The sequence below is a fragment of the Mercenaria mercenaria genome, unplaced genomic scaffold, assembly GCF_021730395.1.
Source record: "Mercenaria mercenaria strain notata unplaced genomic scaffold, MADL_Memer_1 contig_2155, whole genome shotgun sequence".
NCBI lineage: Eukaryota > Metazoa > Mollusca > Bivalvia > Venerida > Veneridae > Mercenaria > Mercenaria mercenaria.
Window position 1 is genome coordinate 43344 of NW_026460195.1, and position 8397 is coordinate 51740.

Genomic DNA, 8397 nt, shown 5'->3' on the forward strand with positions numbered 1-8397 from the left:
TCTTCATTCATGGAGGGATTTTGATGATAGTTGGCACAATTGTTCATCATCATGAGACGGAGTGTCATGCGCAAGAACCAGGTCCCTAGGTCTAAGGTCAAGGTCACACTTAGAGGTCAAAGGATACAAGAATGAAAACTGTCCGGAGCATTTCTTCTTCATGCATAGAGGGATTTTGATATAACTTGTCACAAATGTTCACCACCATGAGGCGGAGTGTCATGCGCAAGAACCAGGTCCCTAGGTCTAAGGTCAAGGTCACACTTAGAGGTCAAAGGATACAAGAAAGAAAACTTTGTCCGGAGCATATCTTCTTCATGCATTGAGGGATTTTGTTATAACTTGGCACAAATGTTCACCACCATGAGCCGGAGTGTCATGCGCAAGAACCAGGTCCCTAGGTCTAAGGTCAAGGTCACTCTTAGAGGTCAAAGGATACAATAATGAAAACCTTGTCCGGAGCATTTCTTCTTCATGCATAGAGGGATTTTGATATAACTTTGCACAAATGTTCACCACCACGAGGCGGAGTGTCATGCGCAAGAACCAGGTCCCTAGGTCAAAGGTCAAGTTCACACTTAGAGGCCAAAGGTCAGATACAAGAATGACTTTGTCCGAAGCATTTCTTCTTCATGCATTGAGGGATTTTGATGTAACTTGGCATAATTATACACCATCATGAGATGAAGTGTCATGCGCAGTTCCCTTCTTTAGAATTACTTCCCTTTGTTGTTACTATAAATAGCTTATATTTTAACTTTTTCATTACTAGTCGTAGGGAAAAATCGAGACCACTTTTCTGTAGTACAACATACATGCTACATCCAATTATGAAGTGTATTTTGACCAATCTCTACCTGGTAAAGATTTTTGTGTGGACTTACAATTTTTTTTTGGATTTTTTTTTTTTTTTTTTTTTTTTTTTTAAGATTATCTTCCCTTAGTTGTTACTATAAATAACTTATATTGTAACTTTTTTATAATTGACCGTAGGGAAAAAAACAAGACCACTTTTCTGTGGTACAACATAGATGTTACTTTCAAATTTTAGGTGTATTTTAAGGTATCTCTACCTGGTAAGGAGTTTTTTTTTGGACTTAGAAAAACAAATGACTTACAATGATTACTAAACAACCACAAAATTAAAATTCCATTTGCAAATACAGGTGCTAGAGTAAAGAAATGTGCTGTGACGGGCGTATATTGTGACATTCTGGCACTCTTGTTTATAATTGACCGTAGGGAAAAACCAAGACCACTTTTCTGTGGTACAACATAGATGCTACTTTCAATTTTAGGTGTATTTTAAGGTATCTCTACCTGGTAAGATGTTTTTATGTTGATTTAGAAAAACAAAAGAATTACAATAATCACTACCACAAAATTAAAATTCCATTTGCAAATACAGGTGCTAGTGTAAAGAAATTTGCTGTGACGGGCGTATATTGTGACATTCTGGCACTCTTGTTTATTTATGTTAGACTTTTGTGTTATATTCATTATGTTCATAAATATTTGTTTTGGTATTTTTTTTAAATAAATAGATTAAAATATGTGTTGAAATTTTCAGTTATATTTGTATTTTTTGCAAAATGATATTAAGTGGCATTTGTCCATAAATACGAACAGAACAGAACAGAATTTTATTTCACTTGAACTAAAAGTTCCTCGTGATAAATACATTTACATGCATATTTGCATGGCATGAAAATACAGATGACATGCATACAATTATAATGAATTTTGACATTAATCATATACATATATTTATAAATTATTTGTAAGATATTTCAGGATTTGGATGGACGGATTAACATTTAAATAGCATACAAGTATTATACAGTTAATTATATAATATTCAGTGTCACACCTATGCGCCGCAGGTCAATTAATTACGCTACATAAATACGAACAATATTCCAAATGTATACAGATTCTTATTCAGTTCTCACATTTGTTCATATTTGGATATTTTTCAAATGCGTACAAACAAATCCAGACAAACAGAAAAATTCCAAATTGTATTTTTTTTAAAAATTAAATTTCTTTCTTTTCTCTCATTTGTTCGTACGACAAATGATTATGAGAAATGAAAAAGAATTTATTACAATTTGGAAATTTGTTCGTACGTATGAACAAAGTTCCAAATTGATTTTTTTTTTTAAAGTTAATTCTTTTTCAGTTCTCTCATTTGTTCATACGTACGAACAAATGCAGGCTGCTCATTACGAACAAATGAATGTGAATGAAAAAGAATTTTTAAAGCAGTTTGGAATTTTGTTCGTACGTCCGAACAAATCTGGGCTGTTCGAACAGAATATCAGAATTGAAAAATAATATGGACAGGATTTGTTCGTACGTACGAACAAAATTCCAAATTGCATTTTTTTAAGAATAAATTCTTTTTCTGTTCTCTCATTTGTTCGTACGTACGAACAAATGATAGTGAGAAATGAAAAAGAATTTTTAAAGCAGTTTGGAATTTTGTTCGTACGTCCGAACAAATCTGGGCTGTTCAAACAGAATATCAGAATTAAAAAATAATATGGACAGGATTTGTTCGAACAGAATATCCAAATTGAAAAACAATATGGACAGGATTTGTTCGTACGTCCGAACAAAATTCCAAATTGCATTTTTTTTTTTTAGAATAAATTCTTTTTCAGTTCTCTCATTTGTTCGTACGTACGAACAAATCCAGGCTGTTCGTACATACAAACAAATGATAGTAAGAAATGAAAAAGAATTTTTAAAGCAGCTTGGAATTTTGTTCGTACGTCCGAACAAATCTGGGCTGTTTGAATAGAATATCAGAATTGAAAAAAAATATGGACAAGACTTGTTCGTACGTACAAACAAAATTCTAAGTTGCATTATTTTAAGAATAAATTCTTTTTCAGTTCTCTCATTTGTTCGTACGTACGAACAAATCCAGACTGTTCGTACATACAAACAAATGATATTGAGAAATGAAAAAGAATTTTTAAAGCAGTTTGGAATTTTGTTCGTACGTCCGCACAAATCTGGGCTGTTCGAACAGAATATCAGAATTGAAAAATAATATGGACAGGATTTGTTCGTATGTACGAACAAAATTCAAAATTGCATTTTTTAAAGAAAAAATTCTTGTCGAACAGAATATCAGAATTGAAAAATAATATGGACAGGATTTGTTCGTACGTACGAACAAAATTCCAAATTGCATTTTTTTAAGAAAAAATTCTTTCTCAGTTCTCTCATTTGTTCGTACATACGAACAAATGATAGTGAGAAATGAAAAAAAAAAATTAAAGCAGTTTGGAATTTTGTTCGTACGTCCGAACAAATCTGGGCGGTTTGAGCAGAATATCAGAATTGAAAAATAATATGGACAGGATTTGTTCGTACGTCCGAACAAAATTCCAAATTGCATTTTTTTAAGAATAAATTCTTTTTCAGTTCTCTCATTTGTTCGTACGTACGAACAAATCCAGGCTGTTCATGCGTACGAACAAATGATAGTCAGAAATGAAAAATAAATTTTAAAGCTATTTTGGAATTTTGTTCGGACGTACGAACAAATATGAGCTGTTTGAACAGCATGTCAGAACTGAAAAATAATACGGGATATGGATTATTGTTCATACGTACGAACAGCCAGGATTTGTTCGTACGTACGAACAAAATTCCAAATTGCATTTAAAAATGTGAGAAATGAACAAGAATTTGTAAATTTTATTTGGAATTTTGTTCGTACGTACGAACAAATTTTGATTTTCTGTTGCTGTGGTCTGCGATTTCTTCAATTTTTGCTGTGATTTTCACCAGTAAAAACTCCATATAGCGGCAAAAAAAGGGACAGACCGGAAGATCCTCTTTTATTCCGGAAGCAGATTACTATCAAATATTTCTCTTCTGCGTGTCAGTAAACCGTTTTTCTAAATGTTGTCTGAACCATTCAGGACTTGACAAGTCTTCGATCATTAAAAGATCATTAAACGGACTATTCAAGAAACTGCCTTCAGTACACAATAAAAAATGAAATCATAAAATAAATACTATAGAAATTTTAAATATGTCTCATAAAAAGTTAATATAAAAGTAAGTTCGATAAAAATACAAAATGTCTTTAATTTCAAGTGTTAAGAAGTGAATTCGTACCCATAGTAATATGCTTAGAAGTCGGAGAGCTTACCACTACGCCGCCGCGCCATTGATTAACTATATAGGTAAAGGTAATTAGTGTATGCATTTTAGGATACAAATTTAACGTAAAGTAACGAAAAGCGCCCCAAAATATTGGCAAAAATTTAGTAATCAAAGCGTAAATACAAATTTCACAGAGCCTTTACACCGCCATGATAGGAACTAACCCACTTGTTGTTTGAATCCAGTATGTTCTGATGGAAAATATGGTGAAAACTGTGCCAATGATTGTAGCGCATTCTGCATAAATGGCACTGTATGTAGGAAGACAGATGGTATATGTGTTGGCGGATGTAAGCCGGGATACAGAGGAAGAAAATGCGATCTAAGTGAGTATAATATGCTTCTTTTTTATATGATAAAGGATATTTGTGATGCATATGTATCAGTAACACCAGTAACTGGACGTTGTTCGTGGTTTTGGAGCTTGTACATGAAAAGTGAAAATATGGCTTTACACTTTATTAATGGTTATTTATAAAATGTAAAATCTGAGTCAACATTGCACAACTGATTTGTCTTTAAATCATGCCATTTATGCCACCCGATTAGTTCAATAGGGAGAGTGCAGATCTACGAATCGCTGGGTCTCCATCCCCATGCGAGGCGTATGGTCTATTTGATAACAGACACTAGTACTGTGTCTGAAATCATTTGTCTCCGACCTTTGATTCAGATAGAGAAGTTAACAGTAGTAGCTAGAAACATGATGTTTTTGGCATTTTGACCCCACTTGACATTTTGACCACTTTTAAAAAACCAACTAATGCCGGACAATTAAAATACTTTAAAAACCACAGATTTCAAACATACTTTTGTGTAAATCTCCGGTATAACTGAATGAAAATATTGTAATGTAACAGGTTTGAAAGGTTCGGAATATTGTATATTCTATAAAAAATTGTTTAATATGCTACGTAGAAAGATGATAAACTGTAATACTTGAAAATATTGAAAGTTGCTGAATTGTCAAACCTGTCACAAAACATGTAGCCCAAAGGTTAAACAGGTATACTTAGTTTATATCATTAAAAATGCTAGATTGAAAAGGTCACCTTTACTTAATAATATCTAGCTAAAAAGTTATGTTTAAATATTAAAGACTGTTGCTATGATAAATAAAACTGGTTAAAAGGTTATGTTTGTTGTATTGAATGGCCACGCTACGTTACAATATTACTTCCTTATTTTACTCATTCATAAACTAGCGTAAATATTTACCACAGATTTCAAACAGACTATTGGGTAAAAAACACTCAACCGATAAAAATCAATTGGTTTTCTATACAGTAAAAAAAGATATACCGATATCGCTTTTGTGTTGTAATAATAGCAGTACATGACATTTTCTGAAAATGATAATGAATTCAGTTTTATAAATAACTGACACATTTTTGGAAAACTGTAATACTGGTTTTCTGTTTAGTAATACTAGAACATTCGTTGTTGCTATAGTGTTAAGTCACGTAAAACTTTGTAGCAGTTTAGTATTTGGCGTAAATGAATAAGGATTTAAAGATTAAAAATGTAAGTGTTGTTTCATTTTCTTTTACTGACTTTGAAAAAAATGTGTTTTTGACAAATAAATATTTCTTTACTTTGTAGTGCTATTAAAATTTATTTTATTTATTCATTACAGGAGTTTTGAAGAGTTCTTTAAAGATATTGATTGTCTAACTGTGGCTTTGAGAGAGAAATACCCTAACGACCCTGATGTGCAGAAATGGAATGAAATATACTGCAAAAGATACTATGATCTTCTCATTCAACATATTTGGAATCCAGACGAATTTCAAATACTTCAAGAAGAGAACACTAGATTAAAACAAGAATTACAGACTTTAAAACAAAGTACTTCCAAAACAATGACGTCGTCCGTATCAAAACAAACGAAATATGATAAAATTAGAAAAAATATGCAACAATCATATTCAGAAGAAAGAAGGTTAACTTGCGACTGTGATTACTCTGGAGAACCAACGATTGATTTATGTATTAAAGCTTTGGGAACGTATGACAAATTGATCAGCTCGGATAAACGGAAAGGATTTATGGATATACTAAAAAATCATGGTTTCGTTTATTCATTATCACATTGCAATTTTTTAATACGTTTATATGATTTTGCAATGACTCATAATAAAATATTACATTGTGCTTTATCTATTGAGTATATTTGTCAAAATTTTTACAATCATTAAGAAAATCTTTCAAGAATTGACTTGATGAATACAAATAAGTCACTCAACCGTAGGATTATATTATAATCACATGCACGAATGAACATCATAATATTACGTTTTCTTGAAATCATTCAACCGTAGGATTATATTATAATCACATGCACGAATGAACATAATAATATTTCATATTGTCAAAATTATTCAACTGTAGGATTATATTATAATCACATGCACGAATGAACATCATAATATTACGTTTTCTTGAAATCATTCAACCGTAGGATTATATTATAATCACATGCACGAATGAACATAATAATATTTCATATTGTCAAAATTATTCAACTGTAGGATTATATTATAATCAAATGCATGAATGAACATCATTGAAAAGTAGTATAAAATATAACGCTTATGATACATTTTTGTTGTAGTAAAGAATATTACGTTCTTGGTACATTTTAATACATTTTAATACATTTTAACTCATTTTATTAAAAAAATTTATAATGTTTGTTCATTTACTCTTGATTGTTAACTTTTAGTATTTTATACATAAATCATACAACGGTATTTTATCTTGTAACATTTTTATGAAAAATAAACAATAATAACCACAGAGTGTACTTGTTTTGTCTTGATATTGTATGTTGATATACTTGACCCCAGGTATATAATTAATTACTTCCTTCGGTGGAGAAGTCCAAATGGATCGAAGTACAAAGTATTCAAGTAACAAACCCAATGTGTTCCAGGTCCAGCAAAGTCATCTAAATTGATTATTCCCCCACTCGTCCTTTGCTTTTGATTTTAATAAATTTAATAAATTATTTCTACTAAATACACCCCTAAAGTTTTTAATTTTTAATTGTTTTACCCATTGTTCAATTTCAAAGTTAGAAATTGGTTTGTTTATAAATTTTATTTTTTTTACTATAGGAATTCGTCTGTAAGGTCTTTTCTGAGAATCAATCTGTAGACCAAAACCTTTGGTTCCTGGGGAATTTATAATTCCACCCTGGCCATGTCCCTTACCACTTAACAAAGATGTAATCAAAGGTATTCCTAGACTAGCAGCCAACATACCTAAAAAACCGCCATTTTGTTTTTGTTTTTGTGTTAATTTAATCACTCCAGATCCTACTAGTTGCTTTCTTTGATTAGGTTTAAGATATGGTGATATCATATTTCTCTTATCATTAGCCACTGAAATCATACCATTCCCAAATAACTTACTGACACCAGTACTGACCAGTCCAGAAAGGGCTCCAATGCCTAGAGGGGCTAATATTTTTGGAGCTATTTTTGCTGCCATTGGAAGAATTGTTTTTCCTAACAAACCAGCCAAAGCTCCTAAAAATCCGCCATTTTGACCTTGACTGGACATTTGTTTTTTTTTGAAATTTTAATTTCTAATCCCTTCTTATTTGCAACAGCTTTTTTAATTTGATTAATTTGTGTTTTTGTTAATAGTAAAGGGAAGTTTCCATGTAATTGTTCATGTTTTAATCTAAAAGTATGTGGAATTTTATTATTATAAGCTTGTGCTAAATTTTTCTTTTGTCCATCTGTTAGGTTAACTTTATATTCAATATAATTTGATGTCATTATATATAATTTATATTTATTTTATTAAAACAATAACAAGTTCATTTCCAATAGTATTTATTTCAACTGTTTCCTCATATAATACAATTGCGTAAACACGAATAATAGCTGCTGGTGGAATATTTAATTTAGCTGTTAATGTAATATGCTTAGGATCTTCTGTTATTACTTCCTTTTTATATTCCAAGTTAAAATGAATAAATCCAAATAATCTAGAAAAATTTGATCTATTTAGCAGGCTTCCAGTAGTCTTATTATTTTGTTTATAATAATAATTAATTACATCATCATATATTCTGATATACTTGTGTAATCTGTTTCTGGATAAAAAACACCATTACCAACTTCAAGACGACAAGATTCCAATGTACAATTATAATTATTAGCATTTACCTTAAATGTATCCAACAGGTGTGGGTTA